The 24231-nt window shown below is 46.7% G+C and overlaps 1 non-coding gene and 1 pseudogene across 1 annotated transcript; one reads left to right on the top strand and one right to left on the bottom strand.

Annotated features, from left to right (window-relative positions):
- Nucleotides 1-362: 362 nt before the first annotated feature.
- Nucleotides 363-445, bottom strand: trnal-uag (transfer RNA leucine (anticodon UAG)). The gene has a single exon. It is a non-coding gene; the product is annotated as a tRNA-Leu (tRNA).
- Nucleotides 446-515: 70 nt separating this feature from the next.
- Nucleotides 516-904, top strand: LOC137360605 (histone H2AX-like; annotated as a pseudogene).
- Nucleotides 905-24231: the final 23327 nt, after the last annotated feature.

Below are 24231 nucleotides of genomic sequence, written 5' to 3'. Positions count from 1 at the left end.
GGTCCTGATGATTTATCCACATTCAACGATGCTCATCCCATGAAGACTTCCTCTCTACTTAAGTTATCACGTCCAATACTTCACACTCCTCCTCCTTGATAACAATATCTGCATCACCCTCTCATTCGGGCAAACAGTAAAGTATTCATTAAGGATATTGACAACATCTTCCACCCCGATACAAAGGTTACATTTTTGATCTTTTAAGTGCCCTGCTGTTTGCTTAGTTGCCTCTTCCTCCAATGTTTTGTTGCAACATCTTTGGGTCCATGGTTATTTTGTTTGTCCATGTTCTTTCCTGCTTTCTCTCTTTACTCTTCACCGCTGCTCCCAAACGCCTCCAGTTCAGTCAAAACACAAGGTGTCAGAAGTGGGATTCGAACCCACGCCTCCAGTGGAGACTGCGACCTAAACGCAGCGCCTTAGACCGCTCGGCCATCCTGACTACCTGCGATGTACTATCAATGCTAAGGAAATTATTCATTCTTTGTGAAAGTATTTGTGAGATTGTGGAAATGTCTGGAAGAGGAAAGACCGGCGGGAAAGCTCGGGCCAAGGCCAAGTCTTGCTCCTCCCGGGCTGGACTGCAATTCCCGGTGGGCCGTGTTCACAGGCTCCTGAGAAAGGGTAACTATGCTGAGCGTGTGGGTGCCAGAGCCCCGGTCTATCTGGCTGCTGTGCTCGAGTATCTGACCGCTGAAATCCTCGAACTCGCCGGGAACGCGGCCCGGGACAACAAGAAGACCCGCATCATCCCCAGACACCTGCAGCTGGCCGTCCGCAACGACGAGAGCTCAACAAGCTGCTGGGAGGGGTGACTATCGCTCAGGGCGGGGTGCTGCCTAATATCCAGGCCGTGCTGTTGCCCAAGAAAACCAGCGCTCAGAGCTCCCAGAAAAAGTAAAGCGGCCAAAATGTCATTAAATAAACCAAAGGCTCTTTTCAGAGCCACCCACAGTCTCTGTGAAAGGGCTGGTTACTGTCAGGAGGGAATCAGTGATGGAGTTATTGTTACAGTGGATTGACCTGTTTCACATCTGTCCAGGTGTGTTTTCAGTTCCCTCTCTGGATTTCGCTCTGTTTCTCTGCTCACACATCTCCCCCTCCAGTTAAGTGAAGAAGTGAACTACAGGGTGTAGAATCAACAATTTAATAAATCCCGCTGCCTTCGATTTGATAAATCCCGAGATTATCCCGGGACATTAACGGGAACTGGTTCGGAGCTGATGAATTAATTTAATAATGGAAGTGTCCGGGTTAATTCTCTGTTTTTTATTTGGACAGTTTGAATTGTGTTTTTTTTTTTCTCTCCGGTGATCTGAGCGCCGCTTCTCAATGAGAATCTGCTCCCAGAACAGAGTAAATGCAGGAAGAAAGAGGCCGTTCTCGGGCTGTGTGTTTCTCTCCTAACCTGATCTGTTTCGACCGCACTGTTCCCAGAGGACGGACTCAGTGAGAGTTGTGCACACACAGGAGCTGAGTCTACTGCAGCGCTTTAATATGTACCTTCTCCCCGGCCCTCCCTATTCTCCGGACACAAAGTTGTTTGTTCCCCCGGCGACGGGAAAGAGTCGGGGATTCTCTCCCCGCAGTGTCAGTGTCTGCAGCCCCGGGGAACTGGCGGTTTCTGTCAGAGTGACCGAGCTACCTGACAGGACTCTCCCCCTGAATTTGTGAACTGAGACTACACCGAACACATCTCCAGTTAGAGTGAGGGCCGGACATCCTTCTGTTTTATTACAGAGAGTGGGGAAAGGGCTGGGTGGAGGGGATGTCAGCGAGTCACCAGGGATCCTGGATTTACTCCAAATCATTTCCATGTGGAATCTGCAGGCGGGGCCGGGACAGGGATCATTTGATCAGGGGATCAGCTCTTTCCTGAGAGATGTGGGTGGCTCTGAGAAGAGCCTTTGTTTTCAGATGTTTACAAGTTTCCCGCGCTCTTTCACTTCTTTCCAGACCTTGCTTTCTGAGCCTTCGCTGCTTTTGGCTTGACCTTGCTCTTCCATGTCTGCACTTTCTTCAGCGCCTTTCCACCCGCCGCACTCTTGCCTTTTTTGACCTTCTTCGCAGGAGACTTTTTCTGAAGCGTTGCTTTCTTCACCGCCTTATTTGGCGTTGCCGCCGCCTTGCTGCTCGTTTTCTTGGCTGTTACTTTCTTTGTTGTCACTTTCTTGGCTGCTGGTTTCTTCACCAATGATTTCTTGTCTGCTGGTTTCTTCACTAAAGATTTCTTGTCCACTGGTGTCTTCACTAAAGATTTCGTAGCTGCTAGTTTCTTCACTAAAGATTTCTTGTCTGCTGGTTTCTTCATGAAAGATTTCTTGTCTGCTGGTTTCTTCACTAAAGAATTCTTATCTGCTGGTTTCTTCACTAAAGATTTCTTGGCTGCTGGTGTCTTCGCTAAAGATTTCTTGTCTGCTGGTTTCTTCACTAAAGATTTCTTGTCTGCTGGTTTCTTCACCTTCTTTCCCACTTTTCCCTGGGTTTTCCTTCTTGCTCATTTTGAAGGAGCCGGAGGCGCCCTGTCCCTTGCTCTGCACCAGGGAGCCTTTGTTCACATTCCTCTTGATACTTTGCTTGATCTGGGTCCTGAGCTTCTCCACATCGACACCTCTGCGACCCAGAGCCTTCTTTATGGCGGCCAGGGACATCCCCTTGCGATCGCTGAAAGCCGGCACAATCTTGATTGAGAATCTGTTCGCCCAACGGGAGACCGGCTGGCTTGTTCCGGGGAGCCGCCTTCTTATTCTTGGGGGTCTTGACTTGGGCGGCGGCGGCGGCTGGAGGAGCCGTTTGGGCGGCTGCACTATCGGTCATGTCCGGGACTCTGCACAAATTCTCACTGTCAATGTGAACTGGGTCAGAAATGAAGCCGGTGATGGTGGCACAGAGCAACTTAAAGGCAGAGAGAGGACGGGGCGGAGACAAGCTGCTGTCAGCTCCCGGCTTCTGCTGTCTCTCTGTGTTTCTCTCTCCTCACAAACTCTACAATTCCATTGAAATTCAGAGACTCCAGACTTCCAGACTAGATCTTTCCTGTCTCTCACTCCAGTATGTTTGCTGTTGAAAAGCTTTCACTAGGATTGAGGACTCCATTTTCCATTTAACCTGGTTTTATTGCTGCACTGACCGCCCTCTCTCACCCCTCGCTAACATGTTCTCTACTTTTCAACTGAAATCTTGAAATAACAAAAAATGATCCCGAATTCCCACTTTGGGGCTGAGCAGGGAGCAGGGCGGTTCTTTGACTGGAAAATCATTTGATTTTACACAAGAATGACTCTGAAATCCGGCGATGAGAGCGGACCCACAAACACAGTGGCTTCAGACTAACCCGCCCTCCCCTTTAATACAATCTCTCTTCCACAATATTCACATCTGCATATTCACAGGACAAACTGTTCCCTGAATGTAGAGTTCCCAGGACAGGTTTTCCCCTCCGCTCGGTCTGTGCTGCGGATTCTCGGGGGTGAGTTGTATTTTCTCAGCTCAGTCAGTGTAAAACAGTCTGGGGCTGGCGCTCCGAATATTGTTTGTTAACCAGAGTCCGCTGCAAGAGCCAATCACAGTTCTGACTTTTTTATTCGTTCATGGGATTTGGGTGTGAGTCCATGACCAGGGGTCATAATCTAAGGATACGGGGTAAACCTTTCAGGTTGTCCTTTCTCTCTCTGCCGACACCCACCCCCGGTCTCCTCTCTCCCTCTTACTCTCCTCTCTCTCTCTCCCTCTCTCTGACAGTTGCAGAGAGCGAGAACTCTCAGCTTTATGGTTAGTCTTTTTTTTTAAATCGCAGCCGTCAGTTTCACAGCTGACAGGTGCTTTGAGCAGAGACAGCACTTCCGAAACTCGGACAAGCTCGGGTTTTTCTGGAGGTCTTTTAAATGAAATCAGAACTGCCGGAAAGCTCCGAACTTGTCCGAGGTTCTGAAACGGTCAGCTATGTGGCCTGGTCCAATCTGCACCTTCTCCTTTGTTATCTCTTGCCCAACCCCCACCTCACTTGTTTATAATCTGTGACTTTTCTAATATTTGTCAGTTCCGAAGAAGGGTCACTGACCCGAAACATTAACTCTGCTTCTCTTTCCACAGATGCTGCCAGACCTGCTGCGTGAATCCAGCATTTCTTGTTTTTGTTTCTGAAACGTTGTCTCTGCTCTCAGGACCTGTCAGCTGTGAAACTGACGGCTGCGATTTGATTGAAAGTCAGACAGGTCTGGAAGAAGAAGCCAATGGGAAATTTCTCATCCCTGAAATTATCAGTCACGGACCGAACTGTTTTAACGTGGACACTGGTGTCCATGTACAGACATGTTGCCAACCCCTGTTCTTCACACAGACTTACCAATCACACACTGATCAACGCTAACAAATAATTTGACTTTTTTATTGAAGACTGACAATACTATATACAATTTACAGGAGAGTAATGCAGGCACATCTTACCGGGGATCATCCCATCTCCTACTCTGTCACATACTGTATGACATCACTTCCTGAAGTGATGATGCACACACGAGTTACCAATTCCTTGAAACAAAGAGTAGGCATAAATGGGCCATTTTCTCATTGGCAGGATGTGACTGGTGGAGTGCCACAAGGATCAGTGCTTGGGGTTCAATTATTTTCTATCTATATTAATGACATGGAGGAGGGGCAGAGTGTAATATATCCAAATTTGCTGATGATACAAAAATAGGTAGGGCATGTTGTCATGAAGACATAAGGAATCTGCAAGGGGATATAGATAGGTTGAGTGAGTGGGCAAAAACTTGGCAGATGGAGTTTAATGTAGGAAAGTGTGAGTTCATACACTTTGGTAGGAAGAATCAAAATGCAGACTATTATTTAAATAGACAGAGACTCCAAAAAAGAGGGATCTGGGTGTTCTTGTGATTGAAACACAAAAAGTTAGCATGCAGGTGCAGCAAGTAATTAAGAGGGCAAATGGAATTTTGGCCTTTATTGCTAGGGGGTTGGAGTTTAAAAATAGGGAAGTCTTGTTAAAGCTGTGCAGGGTGTTGGTGAGGCCACACCTGGAGTACTGTGTACAGTTTTGGTCCCTGTATTTAAGAAAGGATATATTGGCATTGGATACAGTCAAAAGAGATTCACTCGGCTGATTCCTGGGAGAAAGGGGTTGACTTATCAAGAATAGCTAACAAGTTAGGCCTTTATACATTAAAGTTTAGAAGAATAAGGGTGATCTTATTGAAATGTATAAGATTCTGAGGGGGCTTGACAGGGTAGATGTTTCCACTAGTGGGGGAATCTCAAACTAGGTGACATAGTTACAGAATAAGGGGACAGTCAATTAAAACTGAGATGCAAAGGAATTTCTTCTCTCAGAGGGTAGTGAATGTCTGGAATTCTCTACCCAGAGAGTTGTGGAGGCTAAATCACTGAAAGCATTTAAAGAGGAGGTAGATAGATTTTTGAAATATTGGGGAGTTGAGGGCTTTGAGGAGCTGGCACGAAAGAGGAGTTGAGGTCTGGGGCAAATCATCCCTGATCTTATTAAATGGTGGGGCAGGCTTTGGGGGCTGAATGGCCTACTCCTGCTCCTATTTCTTATGTTCTTATAAGGGGGCTACAAAGAGATGTAGATCGGTTAAGTGAGTGGGCAACAACCTGGCAAATGGAGTATAATGTGGGAAAGTGTGAAATTGTCCACTTTGGCAGGAAGAATAAAAAATAAGTATATTATCGAAATGGTGAGAGATTGCAGAGCCCTGAGATGCAGAGGGATCTGGGTGTCCTCGTGTATGAATCGCCCAAGGTTAGTATGCAGGTACAGCACGTAATTAGGAAAGCTAATAGAATGCTCGCGTTTATCGCGAGGGGAATTGAATACAAAAGTAGGGAGGTTATGCTTCAGCTATCCAGGGCATTGGTAAGACTACATCTGGAGTACTGTCGACAGAACTGGTCTCCTTATTTAAGGAAGGATGTGAATGCATTGGAGGCAGTACAGAGAAGGTTTACTGGACACATACCTGGAATGGTGGGCTGTCTTACAAGGAAAAATTGGACAGGCTTGGCTTGTATCCGCCAGAGTTTAGAAGAGTAAGAGGCAACTTGATTGAAACACATAAGATCCTGAGGGTCTTGACAGGGTGGATGTAGAAAGGATGTTTCCCCTTGTGGGAGAATCTAAAATTAGGGGTCACTGTTTAAAAATATGGGGTCGCCCATTTAAGACAGAGATGAGGAGAATTTTTTTCTCTTAGAGGGTTGTGAGTCTTTGCAGTTCTCTTCCTCAAAACACGGTGAAAGCAGAGCCTTTGAATATTTTTAAGGCAGATGTAGATAGATTCTTGATAAGCAAGGGGGTGGTCAGGCGTAGCTGGAAATGTGGGTAATCAGTTCAGCTATGAAATTATTGAATGGCGGAGCAGGCTTTAAGGGCCGAGTGGCCTACTCCAGCTCCTAATTCATATGTTCGTATGCTTGTATGTTTGTATAAAGCCCAAGATGCCATATATTTTACTACCACTCTCTCAATATGCCCTGCTACCTGCAAAGATCGATGCACATGCATCCCCAGGTCCCTCTGTCCCTGAACACTCTTTAGAACTGTGCCATTAAGTATACATTGCCTCTCCCTATTCCTTCTGTCAAAATGCATCACCTCACACTTAACAGTATTAAATTCCATCCGTCACCTCTCTGCTCATTCTGCTAACCTGTCTATGTCCTATTGCAGGCGGTTCATATCATCCTCACTGTTTGCCTCACCTCCAAGTTTGGTATTGTCAGCAAATTTTGAGATTCTGTTCCGTATTCCAAGATCCACATATTTTATACATAGCAAGAAAAGCAGTGATCCCAGCACTGACCCTCGGGGAACACCACTGTCGACCATCCCCTAGTCTGAAAAGAAACCATTTACTACAACTTGCTTGTTTCTGCCCTTAATCCAATTTTTTAACCAATTGGACACTGACCCTCCTATTCCATGAGCCTGAATTTTGTTAACCAGCCTTTTATGTGATACCTTATCAAATGCTTTCGTAAAATCCATAGAAACAACATCCACTGCATTTCCTTCATCAAATTTCTCTGCTCCTTCATCAAAAAATTCAATTAGATTAGTGAAGCATGATCTGCCTTTTACAAATCCATGCTGGATATCCTTAATTAACTCAAACCTCTCTAAATGTCCATTGATATTTTCCCTGATTATCATTTCTGAAACCTTACCCAGCATTGATGTTAAATTAACTGGCATGGAGTTGCTTGGACTGTCCTTACACCCTTTCTTGAATAAGGGTGTCATTTGCCACTCTCCAATCCCCTTATCCAGGGAAGATTGGAAGATTATGGCAAGCCCTTCCTGGAGGAGTCTGGAAATGCAAGGACTCAACTACCAGCAAGCGTATAAAGCAAGACCCAGGCTCAGGGCCTTCAGTTCCCTGGAGGGGAGTCGGAGAGGCAGCGGATCCTGTGAGGAACCACAGTTCAGGAAAGATGAGAAGGTCATTGTGAGCGTACAGAGGAGATTAAGTTCAAGGTTTACCAGCTTATAAGCAAGAGCAGAGACAAGGAATGGTGCTGGGGCAAATAATAGGAAGCTGTGATCGGTTGGAAGGCAGGAGTGATTAAATGACAGAAGAGATGATGGTGCAAGGCAAAAGTCAGGGAAACAACACGTAACATTTTGTAAGTACAGATACCAGGAGCAGGGTTTGAACACACACAACATACAACCATTGGATTTTAAGCCCAGCACCTTAACCACTCCGCTATCCGGGTTCGATGACCCAACCTTGAAAATGAAATTTAATGTGATCCGGGTGACATCTGGCCTTTCACAATATACAATTATGACTCCTCTCCCATGCAAAATTGGACCCTTCATTACTTACGAACCTCAATCGGATCACCCCTCAGTCTAGCTTTCTCTAAGGTGTAGGGTCCCAACTCTTTTAGTCTAACTTGATAATGAAGATGTCTTATACTGGGAATTAGTTTAATGTCTCTCCTCTGTACCCTGTCAAAAGCCTCAATATCACCCATCATGTGAGGAGACCAAGACTGGATACAATATTCCAAGTGAGTCCTGACCAAGGTTTCATAAAAGTACAAATTCGGGACATCTCAGATACTGAAGGAGTCCGTGTCCAGGAGCAGCAAGACCTGGACAACATTCAGGCTTGGGCTGCTAAGTGGCAAGTAACATTCACACCACATAAGTACCAGGCAATGACCATCTCCAATAAGAGAGAATGTCACCATTTCCCTTTGATGTTCAACAGCATTACCATCGCTGAATCCCCCCCACCATCAACATCCTGGGGGTTCCCATTGACAGAAGCTTAACTGGACCATTCATATAAAAACTGTGGCTACAAGGGTAAAACAGATAGTGAGAATTCTGCAATGAATAATTCAGCTCAAGGCACGAGGTGAAATGCTCATTCGGAGAGCTGGAAAAATGGACTGGTTAGGTGTGCAGAAAAGTGGCAAATGGAATTCAACTTGGAGAAGTGTGAGGTGATGCATTTGGTGAGGTCAAACACGGCAAAGGAATACACAATTAATGGGAGAATACTGAGAGGTGTAGAGGAAGTGAGGGACCTTGAAGTGAATGTCCACAGATCCCTGAAAGTAGCAGGACAGGTTGATAAGTTGGTTAAGAAGGGTTATGGAATCCTTTCCTTTATCAGCCGAAGTATAGAATATAAGAGCAGGGAGGTTATGCTGGAACTGTATCAATCATTAGTTCGGCCACAACTTCAGTTCTGTCTGCAGTTCTGGTCACCTCATTACAGAAAGGATGTCATTGCACTCGAGAGGTTACAGAGGAGATTTACGAGGATGTTGCCAGCTCTGGAAAAATGCAGCGATGAGGAAAGATTGGATCGGCTGGGGTTGAATAGAGGAGGCTGAAGGGAGATTTGATTGAAATGTATAAAATTGTGAGGGGTCTGGATAGAGTGGATGGGAAGGGTCTATTTACCTTAGCAGGGAGGTCAATGACTAAGGGGCATAGATTTAAAGTGATTCGTTGAACGATTAGAGGGGAGATGAGGAACCGTTTTTTCACCCCGAGGGTGCGAGGGGTCTGAAACTCACTGCCTATAAGGGTAGATGAGGCAGAAACCCTCAACTCATTTAAGAGGAGTCTGGATGTGCACCTCAAGTGCCTGAACCTGCAGGGCTACGGTCCAAATGCTGGACAATGGGATTACGCTGGGTGGCCCGATTTATGGCCTTCCTGTGCTGTAAACTTTCTATGTTCAATGATTCTATGCAGACACGATGGGCTGAATAGCCTCCTTCTGCACTGTAACAATTCTATGATTTTTGACTCTCCAAAACTTGTCCACCATCTACAAGGCACAAGCCAGGATGCGTGCAGCTCCAACAATACTCTGGAAACTCGACACTGTTCAGGACAAAGCAGCTGCCTTGATTGTCAGCCCATTCACCACCTTAAACATTCACTCCCTTCATCACTGACGCACAGTGGCAGTAGTGTATACCATCTACCAGATGCACTGCTGCAACTCACCAAGGCTCCTTCGAAAACACCTTCCAAACCGAAGACCTCCACCACCTTGAAGGACAAGGGCTGCAGATGCATGGAACCATCACCATGTGCAAGCTCCCCTCCAAGTCACACACCATCTGATCTGCAACAATATCGCTGTTCATTCACTGATGTTGGGTCAAAATCCTGGATCTCCCTTCCTAACAGCACTGTGAGTGTACCTACACCACATGGAGTGCAGCAATTCAAGAAGGCAGCTCACCGCCACCTTGTCAAGGACAATTAGGGATGGGTAACAAATTCTGGACTTGCCAGTGTCGCTCACATCCCATGAAAGAATATGCCTCATCTTATATGCAATTATCCTCTGAATGCAGCCCAACCCTCTATTTGCTCCAACTATCACTTCACAGCATTGCTGCTGTACCTTTCGAGATCTGTGCACTAGAACATACAGATCTCTGCTCAAAATTATTTTCTTTCTCCACCGCTTTAATGTTTTTCCCTGAAGGGTGTATGAATGTTGAGCATTCGACCTGTCCACATGAATAACACTGCACTTAGCCAAGTCGAAGAGACTTAGTAGTTATCAGGAAAAAAGACAGAGGCGCAAGGGGAGAGCCAACTGTGCAACAGCCCCGACAAACAAATTTCTCTGCAGCACCTGTGGAAGAGCCTGTCACTCCAGAATTGGCCTTTATAGCCACTCCAGGCGCTGCTTCACAAACCACTGACCACCTCCAGGTGCGTATCCATTGTCTCTCGAGATAAGGAGGCCCAAAAGAACCCAAATTAAACATCATTTACCAGTCATGAACCCAATCTCCCAACACATTAAGATCAGCCTGAAACAGTCAAGCATCGTCTACAGTCTGAACACTCGCACAGATCTTCAAATCATCTGTAAATTTACAGATGGTGCGCCCTACACCTACACCCAAACAGATCCAGATCCATCTGTAACTATTTTCTGCCAACATCGTGCCAGTCAGTTCCCAATCCAGATCAATATATTACCACTGATACCAGGGACTTTAATCTTATAGAGAAGCCTCTTGTGTGGAGCCTTATCAAAATCTTTTGGATGAGATCAGCTAATCAAACTCAGGCTGAGGATTAGGCCTAGGCCCGTCCTGCTCTGTGTGTGGGTCTCAGGACGACACAAAGTGAGATCAGCTCACTGAGCACAGGTCCTTCCTGCTCAAAATGGTGCTCAGTACCTCACCAAATGAGAATAACGAACACACCACAGGACATGGAGCTTCGGCCCATCCTCCCCTGATTGTGGTTCAGTGCCAACCAGGTCAGATCAGCTAAGTCAACACAGGCCGGAGATGGAACCTGGATCTTTCCTGCTCTGGGGGCTCCGCACCATACCAGGAGTGATAAAGTAAAATACCACAGGCCGGGGATGGAGCCTGTGATTTTCCTGTTCTGTGTGGGGCTCTGGACAACAACGTGTGAGAAGAACTATCACCCCTCAGGCTGAGGAAGGAGCCTGGGCCCATTCTGTTCTGTGTGGATCCTACCACATTGGGTGGGTTCAGTTAACTCAACACAGGCCATGAATACAACCAGGCCCTTTCCTGCTCCATGAGGCTCAGGATCACACCAGGTGACATCAGCTGACACAGCACAGGCTGGGCTGGGGCTGGAGCCTGGGCCTGTCCTGCTCTGTGGGCTCAGTAACACAACACGTAAGATGAACTTTTTTCAAAAGACTTCAGTGTAGTTAACTCTGTGTCCAACACTGTGAGGCAGCTTTCTGTGTTTATAAAGAGTGTAATTTATTGACTGGTCTCTTGGATCAAACAGGGTGACAGACAGAGGTCTGTGTGCAGAGGGTTTGGAGGTGAGCTCTGATTCCTAACCCTTTCTGGATTGTGAGGAATAAAGAATGAATGAGAGAGAGAGAATGTGGGAGAAGGGATGATGGAAGAATTTGTCCGTGAACCTGATTAAAAGTGGCTCAAACGCAAGATAATATTAAAAAATCAAGAGCAGAACAGTAACATAATCTGAGTTCCGCGATCTGGTCGGGTCCCATTCCCCTGAAGTGAGGAATGAACGGGTGGGGAAATTCCGCCTGGAGTTATATTTGTCTCCAATGAAGATGAGTTCACAGTGAGGATGGAATAGCTCAGTTGGGAGAACACTAGATTGAAGAACCAGGATACAATCCCTGGTTTCATCAGTTTTAATTTGGTGTCTCCATCAGTTTAAGTAGAGAGAATCAGAGGGGAGATTTTCCACTCTTGATCCCATGGGCTGAATTTTAAACTAACGGTGCGGCTCTCGGCAGAGGCACCGGAAGCAGGTGTCGTCACCACACGAGTGAAATGTGGCCGACCGACTCCGATCACGGAGCAGCCGACCAATTAATGAAGGGGAGGCGTGGGGTCCCTGTAAACAAGGACCAGAGGTAGGGAACGAGGTGCCGATGGCACCGACATCTGACACAACGGCAGGTGCTGACACCATATTTAAAGGGTTGCCAGCCCTGCATTCACTGATGCCTGGTTTAAAGGAGTGTCTTCTGAGAGCCCTCTGCTGTCCCAGGACCCGTTCTGCTGCCTCTGCTGCCCCTGGACCCGTTCTGCAGCCTCTGCTGCCCCAGGACCCGTTCTGCTGCCTCTGCTGCCCCAGGACCCGTTCTGCTGCCTCTGCTGCCCTGGACCCGTTCTGTTGCCTCTGCTGCCCCAGGACCCGTTCTGCTGCCTCTGCTGTCCCAGGACCCATTCTGCTGCATCTGCTGCCCCAGGACCCGTTCTGCTGCCTCTGCTGTCCCTGGACCCGTTCTGTTACCTCTGCTGCCCCAGGACCCGTTCTGCTGCCTCTGCTGCCTGAATGCTGAGCCTGCAGTGACCATGGTTCCACGGTTTAGCGATGCCTCCCTGCAGGTTCTCCTCCAGGTGGCAAGAGAAAGGTGGAAGATCCTCTTCCCCAGGGATGGGAGGTGGAGACTGTCCACCTGACGAAGCAAAGCTGGCTGGAGATAGTAGGTGAGGTCAGCAGACGTGGGGTCACCCCTAGGACATGGATCCAGTGCAGGAAGTGAGTCAATGACCTGATCCAGGCTGCTCAGGTAAGAACTCAAAACACTTTGGACCCTTTGGACATTGCATGTGGCAGAGTGAGAGGGAGTGTTTGGTGGAAAGGGAGTGACCACCCAGTCATGTGTATTGGGGAAGGGCAGCATGACATGCTGCCTGAGGCTTGGCTGCATCTTGGTGCGAGGCGCACGTCAGTCATTGTATAACCTCACACAGTCCCTCAAGAGGGGCCGCATGCAGGAGGCATATGTGTGTCCACATCATGGACTGCTGGACTATCACCATCAGAGATGTTGGGCTTGTCCCCGCTGGGAGACTAACTTTGTTCATCATAGTGGCTGCAGGAGAAGACATCCCACAATCGGAAAGAGCGTGTCAAGACCGGCAGTGGAGTGCCTTATCTCCATGTCCTCATCCCGATGGAGGAGGAGGCCATGGAACAGGCAGGGCAGCAAAGCAGCTGCTCCATAGCTGATGGAGAGACAGGGGCACCTACCCAAGAGAGTGAGTGAACATCTCCTGGGGCACAAGGGAGCATCCGCTGCAAAGGAGCCACACTGCTCATCTGTTCACCACTGCATCAATGGAGCTGCACGTTAGGAGTGGTTGGAATGTCACGATGGGAAGACCCTAACCCTTCAATGTCCCTGTTTTCTCATGAAGGCCCAGATGAATGACAAAAGCAAAGAGCTGGAGAGACTGGGAGACAGCCGGACACGTCTGAGGAGGAGGAGGGAGCCTCAGATGGTGCACCATCACATCATTCCCCTGCACCCTCCACAAGAACAGAAACGCTCACGCAAACTGATGAGCACATCACAGACAGGCCCGGGCAGCTGACGGAGGCTGTGACAGCCGAGGCCACTGACCGTTGGCGGTCTGTGGGAGGCCAGGCCCACACTGAGACCCAGGCTGATGACATGCCTCTGGTGTCACCAGCAACACGGGAAATACTACAACTGCAGCGAGAGGTCAGGTAACATGTGGCAGAGTTGCCAGAGGCTATGTGCACCCAAACAAGGACGATGGAGGAGTCCATCCAGGCCTTGGGTGCTGCACTGTCTCTGATGGGGGTGTGTCTGGCTTCCTCCATTGAGAGATTGGTGACTATCATGGAGGGCCAGTTCCAGCCGACCAATCAGTGGCTGCCGGAGATGTGCGCAGACCTGCACTCCATCACTTTGTCCATGAGCTCCATCCAGCGGTGACAAGGTGAGAGGGGGGACGAGGCACCTGAATTCTCCACCAGGTCCACGTCCTTCTCAGGTCAGCAGCGAGGTACAAGTGTGTCTCATAAGGGGGAGGAGCAGCTGGCTGCCACATCTGGGGTCTCCTCTCAGGGTGCTCCTGGTGTGGACAGTAGCTCGAAAGTCCCTCTGCCAGTGACACCAGTGATGCCAGTGCCTGCCTCCATCATCCTCGATGACAGAGGGGGGTCCCTGTACCTGTGCATGAGGCCCTCAGTGTGCCGGGGCCCTCCAGGCCTCAGGCAGCCAGAGGACGGCCACCAATGTCATCCCAAGCCTTGGGGCAGCAAGGTCAGCAGCCTGTCTCCACCTCAGCTGCCAGAGCAGGGGGAGCACCACGTAGGACCACCCGGAAAAGATTTAAGAAGAGCACCTAGATTCACTGAGGGATTCACGGGTGAATGTACATTCCAGATGGATAGGGTTGTGTTTGGTGTCACACGGAAGAAAGAAATGATGTTCTCTCACGATGTCTCCTTCCTATTGTTGATGCCCTTTGGGACTTCATTTAAACCCTTCCTCCCAAGGGGCTTGAAGTGAGGGACCAAGCCCTGAGTTCACAAAGCTTCGGCCTTGTCACTGTGCGATGTGTACCTGGGCGCTGAAGAAGAAGGAAAGAGGCGACAACAGGGCTGTTTAAAGCTAAGACTTTATTGCTGTGGTTCCAGAAGGTGGTAAGGCTCAAAGGAAACGTGAATGTATAAGGGTGTCTCGTGGCTCCCTTGTGTGTATCTCATGGTGGCTTTCCTGCTGTGCCTGAGGTCCTTCATCTGGCACTGCCGGAGCAGCATCCTCCTCCACATCCTCATCATCAGAGGAGACATCGCACTCCATGATATCCTCACGAGTCAACACCTCACCCCTCTGGAGTGCCAGATTGCGCTGTGCACAGCTAACCACCGCGATATCCGAGACCCTCGCCGGGACATACTGAAGGGCTCCACTGGAACAATCCAGGCACTTCAATCTCATCTTCAGGAGACCAATGGCCTCCTTGATGGTCACTCGGGTTGACCCGCAGCAGGTGTTGTACCTCTCCTGTGCATCCTTGTGTGGGTTCCTCACATATCTCCAGTGGATTCCCACAATGATCTGGTCGACCAGAAGTTCAGTGGCACGGTGACCTTCAGTGACACCGGCATCAGGTGCCCTCCAAGTCCCATGGGTCACAGCTGCATCATGGCCGAGAGATCAGTGACAACTTCCGTGGAGAGGTGCAGTCTGTGGAGACACTGTCACTCGGACATCTGCAGGTAGTTGAACCTCGGCTGACGTGTTCCTCTGCCTCCTTCTCCAGCCTCCTGTTCGAGGCTGGCCCTCCTATGGGCCCCCAAGCTGCTCTGGTGTCCCTGCTGGTGCCTGCACTTCCCTCCCTCCCTCTCTACTCCTCCTCAATGGGAGCCTCGAATCCAGGGTGAATGAGGCCCATGACAGGTTGCCCCTCCCTTGAGTGCAAGGCCTTCACAGTAAACAGCACCCAGCGACATTTACCTCATTTGTCACCTTCAATGAGGTGGCACTGCCCCAATGACACCCTGGTGTGGCTCACCCTGCAGAGCTGGCACATTGGCCCCCACTCCTGACAGTGTTTCCCGATGCCCTTTCCCCCTCCACCCTTGCTGCCAAGTTTTGCTGCCTCACCCGACAGCTTCCCAGTGAAGCCAACACTCAGCTCCCACCTCCCAGTCACCTCCGTTAACCAGGCGAGGCTCTGAAGCCCCAGGGTTCCCGTGTGCTATTAGTTCAATTGGATCCAGTGAATAAAATTGCTGATAATTGGACTCATAAATACTTTAAATGCCTTCTTGCCGTGTGGATGTGCGAAATCTGCCCTCCATGTCAGCCGCCGAAAGAAAAATCCGGTCCGTCGTCTTCCATCCCTATTGTATACACCCCCCTCCCCCTCCCCGGCCTCCATTCCCGTCTCCAACGGTCCCTTAAAATTCTGACCCATGTCTCTAAGACTAATGGGAGAGAAACTACATCTGCTCCTTAGACTGAACAGGGAGAGCTGCTCTCTCTGTGTTTAAAGTGAATGAATCTGCTCTTTTCCTTGTCTTACTGGAACGTTCACGATCTGGAAATGTCTGTTTGAAAATGTTTTCCTGTTACATTAACGGAGCAGAGGAGCAGATGTGAGGTGCTGTTCAACAGAGAGGTTTGGAAGTGGGTGAAGGGGTGGAGTGACGGTGTGAGTGAGAGGTGCAGTGAGTTAGCCATTCTCAATAGAGTGTCAGGAATGAAGGTCAGAGGAACAGACCAGGCAGGAAACACAGAAAGAGCGAGGAGAAGCTGGTGTGAAAAACAGAGATGAAACAACAGGCTTGTTCAGTTGGTTTGGGTCTGGTGTGTAGAATACCCGGAATCTGGGTTCACTTCCCTTCCAACTCAAGCAATTGTACCAACATTATGTTCATAAAACCATAGAATGATACCCAAAGAAGGAGACCATTTGGTCCATTGTGTCAGTGCTGTCTCTTTGGTTGTGTTATCCAATTAGAACTGCTGCTCAGCTTTTTCCTGTAATCCGTACATTTTTCCTTCCAGTATTTATCCCTATTGCTTTTCAAAGTTACCACTAAATCTGCTTTCAAGTCCCGATCAGACAGTGCATTCCAGATCACAACACATCACTGTATAAAAAATCATTCCTCATTTCGCCTCTGGTTCTTTTCTCAATCACCTGATAAATACATCCTCTGGTTGCTGACCCTTTTGCCACTGGAAACAATTTCTCCTTAATTAACTTTTTGAAAACCTTCTTGATGATGTCACATACTGGACTGCCAGTAAAACTGAAGCCCATGGAATAAAAGGGACAATGACAGCATGGGTATGAAGTTTACAGACTGATAGGAACATAGAAGCAGGAGTAGGCCATTCAGCCCATCGAGACCACCCCACCATTCAATATGATGATGATTGATCATCCACTTCAATGCCTTTTTCCCACACTATCTCCATATCCCCTATGTCATTTGTATTTAGAAATCTATCAATCTCTGCTTTAAACATACTCAATGACTGAGCTTCCACAGCTCTCTGGGGTAGAGAATTCCAAAGATTCACAACCCTCTCAGTAAAGAAATTTCTCCTCATCTCTGTCCTAAGTGGCTTTCCCCTTATGTTGAAATTGTGTCCCCTGGTTCTAGATTCCTCAACCGGAGGAAATAGCTTCATCTACCCTGTCTATCCCTTTAAATACTTTGTAAGTTTCAATGAGATCACCTCTCATTCTTTGAAACTCTAGAGAATACGGTCCCAGTTTCCCCAATCTCTCTTCATAGGACAGTCCTGCCATCCCGGGAACAAGTCTGGTGAACCTTCATTGCACTCCCTCGATGGCAATGATATCCTTCCGAAGGTAAGGGGACCAAAACTGCACACAGTATTCCAAACTGCAGACCAACCAAGGTTATATACAATTGAAGCAAGATTTCACTACTCCTGTACTCAAATCCTCTTGCGATAGAGGCTAACATATCATTCGCCTTCTGAATTGCTTGCTGCACCTGCATGTTAGCTTTCAGTCACTTACTGACAAGGACACCCAGGCCCCTTTGTACATCTACACTTTCTAATCTCTTACCATTTAAGAAATAATCTGCACATCTGTTCCTCCTGCCAAAGTGGACAACCTCACATTTTTACACATTATATTCCATGTGCCACTTTCTCGTCCACTCACTAGGTCTGTCCAAATCCCCTTGAAGCCGCTTTGCATCTTTCTCACAACACACATTCCCACCTAGTTTTGTGTCATCTGCGAACTTGGAAATACCACATTTGGTCCCCACATCCAAATCTTTGATATATATTGTGAACAGCTGGGTCACAGAGTGGTGGTGAACAGTTGTATTTCTGTCTGGAGGAAGGTTCCTCATAACTTCAGTTGTGTGCAGAGACTGGAAAAGCTGGGGTTGTTCTCCTTGGAGCAGAGCAAGTTCAGAACAACTTTGACAGAGTTAGAATCAAGGAATCAAATGGTTACAGTACAGAAGGAGACCATTCAGTCCATCATGTCCATGACAGCTCTTTGCAAGAGCAAATCAGCTAATTCCACTCCTCTGCCCTTTCATTGTAACCCTGCAAATATTCTCTGTTCAGGTGTTTATCCAATTCCCTTTTGAAAACCACGATTGAATCTGCCTCCAGCACACTCTCAGGCAGTGTGTTCCAGATCTGAACCACCCCTGGTACCATTGCAGAAAATCTCTTCTGTTCATTTCATCCCTCATAAATAATTGAAATGAAATGTTTATTCGGAAACGCACAACATAAAAAGGAGAGAGAAATAAATGCTGAGAAAAATAGAAGTCAATGTTTGGAAGGTAAAAAGAGCAAAAGATGTAACTTTTATTCTGGATGAGTGAGAGGCATATATCACACTTTGGGGATTTTGTAAGAGGATTTAATGATAAACCTGAGATTTGAGAGGAAGCTGGTTCATGGTTTACAGAACAAGTTCAGTCCCTGGGGTGGAGGCAACAGCTGCACGGTCCAATAACAGACAGGACGGGGACACTGTCTCAGGCCCAGTGAGCTCAGTCGATGAAAGCATGAAACTCTGAATCTCAAGTTTTTGAGTTTGAGCCCCACGGTGGGTGTTTTTTATTTCCTTTGTAGGCTGATTTTACAGGCATTCTCCAGCTCTGAATTCCTCGGCAGAGAGTTTAAGGAGTGTTTGAAATGAGATTCAACAGCAGTATGAGAAAGTCTCTCCTTGATTCAGGACTCTGACCTCTCTGCAGCAACTCGCTGCTGAAGATTGAACTTTATCTCATTTCATTCTCAGCTCAGGGTCAGTGTGGATCATTGGGACTTCTGGCTGTCTCCCACTTCACGATCCATCAGTGCTGAGAAATCAATGGGGAATATTACTCACATGTTGTGATGTTTTATAAATACTTGAATGTATTTCACACTGTGTCTAAGACCTGGAAAGTGGGATTGGGCTGGATCGCTCTTTTTCAACTGGCACAGACACGATTGCTAAATGGTCTCATTCTGTGCCGTAAATTTTCTCCATTTTCTATGTTCTATGAAGTGAGGTGTGATTGGGAGGGGCAATTCCACCAGGGTTATATTTTCTACCAAAACAATGACACAAGGGATACTTTACTTTTTTATTCATTCATTCATGCGATGTGGGCGTCGCTGGCTAGGCCAGCATTTACTGCCCATGAGAAGGTGGTGGTGAGCTGCCTTCTTGAACCATTGCAGTCCATGTGGGGTAGGTACACCCACAGTGCTGTGAGAAAGGGAGTTCCAGGATTTTGACCCAGCGACAGTGAAGGAACGGCGATATAGTTCCAAGTCAGGTTGGTGTGTGGCTTGGAGGGGAACTTGCATGTGGTGGTATCCCCTGCATTTGCTGCCCATGCCCTTCTAGGTGGTAAAGGTCACTGGTTTGGAAGGTGCTGTCTAAGGAGTTGTGGTGCATTGCTGCAGTGCATCTTGTAGACGGTACACACTCTGCAACTGTGCGTCGATGGTGGAGGGAGTGAATGTTTGCAGATGGGGTGCCAATCAAGCGGGCTGCTTTGTCCTGGCGGTGTTGAGATTCTTGAGTTGGAATTGCACCCATCCAGGCAAGTGGAGAGTATTCCATCACACTCTTGACTTGTGCCTTGTGGATGGTGGACAGGCTTTGAGGAGTCAAGAGTCATGGATGAGTGAGAGGAATATATCACACTTTGGGGCTTTTGTAAGAGGATTTATTTATAAACCTGATTAGAGAGGATTTGAGAGGAAGCTGCTTCATGGTTTACAGAACAAATTCAGCCCCTGGGGTGGAGCCAACAGCTGCACTGTAATTACTCACCTCAGGATTCCAAGCCTCTGACCTGCTCTTTTCGCTACGTTATTTGTATGGCTCCCCATGGTAACCCCTATAATGTTGATAGTGCTGGATTCAGTGATTGTAATTTTATTGAATGTCAAGGGGAGATGGTTAGATTCTCTCTTGTTGCAGATGGTCATTGCCTGGCACTTGTGTGGTGCGAATGTTACTTGCCGCTTATCATCCCAAGCCTGTGTGACTGAAATAGCTCAGTTGGGAGAGTGTTCGACTGAAGATCCCTGGTTCAATCTGGGGTTTTGGCAGTTCTCCTTTATTCTGCATCACCCTTTGGTTTTGACTCTTGAGCTGCACAATTTACACTGAAATTATTTACCCAACTCTGAAGGTTGGATTGGAATGGAGAGATATCAAGGATGGGAAATACTTGCATTGTCTGCTCCAGCTTATTGTCTATCTCCCTGTGTCCTTTTCCCCAGTTTTTGACTCTCTCAGGGCCGGGTGAACATTTGATTTGCTGCATTTGTCCCAAACTGAAGCCTTTTCCACATCTCTGGGCGGTCAGACTTGCTCTGTCTGTTTTTGCTGCTCGTGACCATTAACGAGAACAGGCCACGAGTTCAATGTTTATCAGCAAATGGAAGATAACTGGAAAGAATTCTGTGTTACTCCAGACCAGTGACAAAGATGCAGTGGATGTTATTCAAAATAAATTCCCTTTGACATTTTATGTAAACTTGTTTGCATCTAAAAGTTGGATTTTTAGTGTAACAAAAATGTGTCAAATTAATGACTGACCATGTGACAGCGCACATGGGGATCAAATCCACAGCCTTGTTGTTATCAACACTGCGTCCTAACCAACTGAACTAAGCGGCCTATGGACAGAGCCAGGTATGGGTTTGAGCCGCACGCTGGGCGGTTTGTGTTTTATTTATCACACTGGGTGACAGAGCGATTGTACAAACAATGGACACATCACATCCCTGAAACATTGTTCTGATATAAAACAGTGTGAAATAAGAACTGAGCATGGAAATGGAACGGAACCAGAAATCAGGACTTTAATCTATTGAAGTTGATCTCGAAATTCAACCATGCACGAACATTCCAACAGATCGAACTCTCTTCTGATATAAAATCCAGGAACTTGAGCTGCTGTAAAAAATAACTGAGCCTGACGTGATTTGAACACACAACCTTCCAATCTGCAGTTAGACGCACTACCGTTGTGCCACAAGCTCACAGATAAAGCTAAGTGTTCCATTCCTGACAGATTTACTTCTTGTTTAGATTCAGTGATTGAAATTAATTCAATCCTTATCTGACCTCCACTCTGTCAAGGCCTGCGATCCGACCTGAACCCGACGACCTGTGTCGGGTTCGGGTCATGTCGGGTCGCTCTTCCGGTTCTGGCTTTCGGGTTCAGGTCAGGCTGGGTCCAGGTTGAACTGAGTCCGGGTCGGACACACACAGTAAGTATTACATTTAACTCTGCTGGGAAGTTGAGTTTAATAAGTGTCAAAAGTTGAAAAGCCAACCAAAGCCGGGAGTCCGAGTCATTAAGGAGGGAAACTCTGAGTCTGCGCAGTGAGCAAGTGAGCATCTCGATGATGTCATTGCGCTCATGCTGCAGCTTCCTGTAGGTTCGGAATCGGGAGGTAGATAAAGTGAACATTTCGGTGGTCGGGTGAGGCGCGGGTCGGTTCGGGCGCGGGAATAAATGGAGATACTCGTGCCGGGTCGGGCTTGGGTCCAATGTGGTTCTGTCAGGTTCGTGTCGGGTATTTTTTCCTGACCTGAGCAGGCCTTTACCGCTCTGTCAGTTCAGTGCCTTATTTAAACTATTACTTGGAGTTCTGTTTTACAGGGTCTCGGCTGTTTAAGTGTTTCCCAGACCCACTACTCTGATTAATCAGACATTTTGCTGCTAACTGCTGCTTCTACAATTGAAATGGAAAAAGGAATTTCCAGTGACCTGCAACCAATGGACAAATACATTTCAGAAAGTTAAAGCTCATTCACCAATCCACAAATGTGTCTTTCTGCTTATATTTATAAACAACTCCTTCTCTCCACTATGAGAACTATACAATCACTACAGGTATTTGAAAGTTAGTATAAGATGTTCCAGTTCATCAATTTTAAAACTGCAGCAGGTATTTTCCAGAAAACTTCTCTGTTGGAACCTCAGTCCCATTTAATTTGAAAGTGGACAATTAATGTATTCACTTGTTCATTGTGGACAGGTGTCTGACTTAGAATAATTCTCATTAACTTTCAATGAGGTGCAGTATTTCTGTGCTCCCATTTTACACAGTCTGTCCTGTTCATGCACCACGTTTTTATTCTCCTCTCCCATTCTCCACAGGATACAGATTACAAGCATCATCAATCCAGCTGTTGAAAAGCATTGGAAGAATCTGGTCACACAGGTATTGAAACATTCATTTTCTGCCATTTTACAAGTTGGTTGCTTTAAACACAGTACGATGTGTAATCATCTTGAAAAGAGATTCTCTTCAATATCCAAAACAAATTGAATTACAAGCCTGACAGACAAACACAGGAGAACAAATGACTAGTGAACACAAACCTCATGGTGCTCATTTTCAGATTTATTGCAGTCATCTTACAAAACAAGTGAAAGAATATTACAGTGAAATGATTTGGAAAGTAGGTGTGACTTTTGTTGGTGCCTTTCTTTGCTCTGTTGGTGAAACTTTCTTGCACCTGACTCCTGTTCATGTCTCTGTTTCCTCTATTGAATGAGGAAGCAGGTATTTGATCAGAAATCAACTGGATTGTGTACCTTTGAGAGGGGATTTCTGCACCGTCAGGGCTGGAAACAGGAGTGAGTGAAAGACACTGCATGGAGTTTGATTTTGGACAGAGGGAGAGCAAATCGAACAGGATTGTGCGATATTGGCCTGGATTTTACAGCCCCAATAGCAGCAAACACTCAGACTTTCACTGCTATTGAGGGTCTGAACAGCACTGCAACTGCCAGTACATGCACACACTAACACCAGCATCTGGAAGTTGTGGTGGTGAGAAATGTGCTTAGAAGGAGCCTCTGATCATCATCACACCAGCCAACTCTTTAAAGTGACAGGGACCTGTAGTTCAGCAATTTGGGCTCATTGCCCACAACGTACCCTGATTTTTACCTTGGTTGGATTAGAGCCGGTCCCAACAGGCTCAGGGCCTGCTCGGGAAGGACTTTTCTGTTGACACAACAGCTCCACTATTCCAGGAAGACACCGGCAGCAGCAGGGGTCAACTTTAAGAGGGAGTTCAGACATTTTAAATGTTGTATTTTGTTTCTTAATTGTATGTAACTTTTTAGCATGGCCTTATCAGAGTTCTTAAATTTACATCTGACTTTTTATTAACAAGATTGAAGTGCTTTTAAAAGATCTCTAAATATTTATGACTTTTTATCAAGATTTACCAAGCTTCTTTGTAAAGACTCGAGTAAGATTGAAGTGACTTTTAAAAACTACATCTTATCCTTTAAAATCCTGCTTACATGTAGATGCCATTATCAGATGGCTTCAGAATAACTTAGACTATCTTTCTAACAGGTACTGCAACAGCTTAAGTCCTACTTTCTGCAAAAGCTGGTGAATTACAAAGAAACAATGTATTGAACATTTTATAAACAGTTGATGCAGATGGAATTCAAATTCATACATGTAAAACAGAAGGAATTAATAATCCATCATCTTAACCTCTCAAACACTTCATCACCCAGCTTTGTGCCAGCAACCCATCACATGTCTTTTTTGCCTCCATGAAAATTTGGGCAGGACGGTCACCTTCAGCTCAGATCCTGACTGTGCAGCCAAATGTGCAATGATGGAAATGTAGCTTCTGTCAGTAAATGGAATTTCCATCACATCAGGTCATGGCCTGTTGGGAATGGAGCGGTGTGAAACATTTCCAGACCATGTCCAACACGTTTCTACTCAGTGTGAAAACCCACCACGGAAAGACTGGAACATACAATCATTTCATCACATCATGATTAACATCACTCAGACACCTGAACCATTAGGTCACTGACGAAGTCATGATGACTTCGAATTTCTCATGAAATGACAACTGAACTAACTGACTGGAAGAATTGCTGTAACTCCACATGATCAGAAAGGCACAGCCTCAGACCGATTCGGCAGATGAATATTGATTGAATAATTTCTGTGTGAGGAATGTTCCAGCATCATAAACCGGGGGAACGTGCTGACTGAGCTGTGTCTTCATCTCTTCTGGGCAGTCGGACAGTTCACCCTTCATTCTGCTCTGATTCACTTTCCCAAAATGGATCTACAGATTCTTAAATCTGGAGACTCGTTTTCTTATTTTGTTCCTTTTGATTTTTCTTGCTCCTGAATGATAATATATTCTAAACCTCGGATCAACCCTCCCCTTTGCGTCGTGTTATAGTCTTGGTTAAAAGAGACACAAAATGACACAAACACTCTGAAACATACAACACGGTCACACTTTCCTTCAGTGAGATTAATGTTGAGCTGTTTTCCAGGTTAAATGCAACTGCAAACACATTGCTCTCAAAGAAATTGTAGGGGATTGAGTTGCCGTTGAAATATTAGCACTGGACATCTGTCC

The sequence above is a fragment of the Heterodontus francisci genome, unplaced genomic scaffold (assembly GCF_036365525.1).
Source record: "Heterodontus francisci isolate sHetFra1 unplaced genomic scaffold, sHetFra1.hap1 HAP1_SCAFFOLD_59, whole genome shotgun sequence".
NCBI lineage: Eukaryota > Metazoa > Chordata > Chondrichthyes > Heterodontiformes > Heterodontidae > Heterodontus > Heterodontus francisci.
The sequence above is the reverse complement of the archived record's forward strand: the minus strand, read 5'-3'. Positions and strand labels throughout refer to the sequence as shown.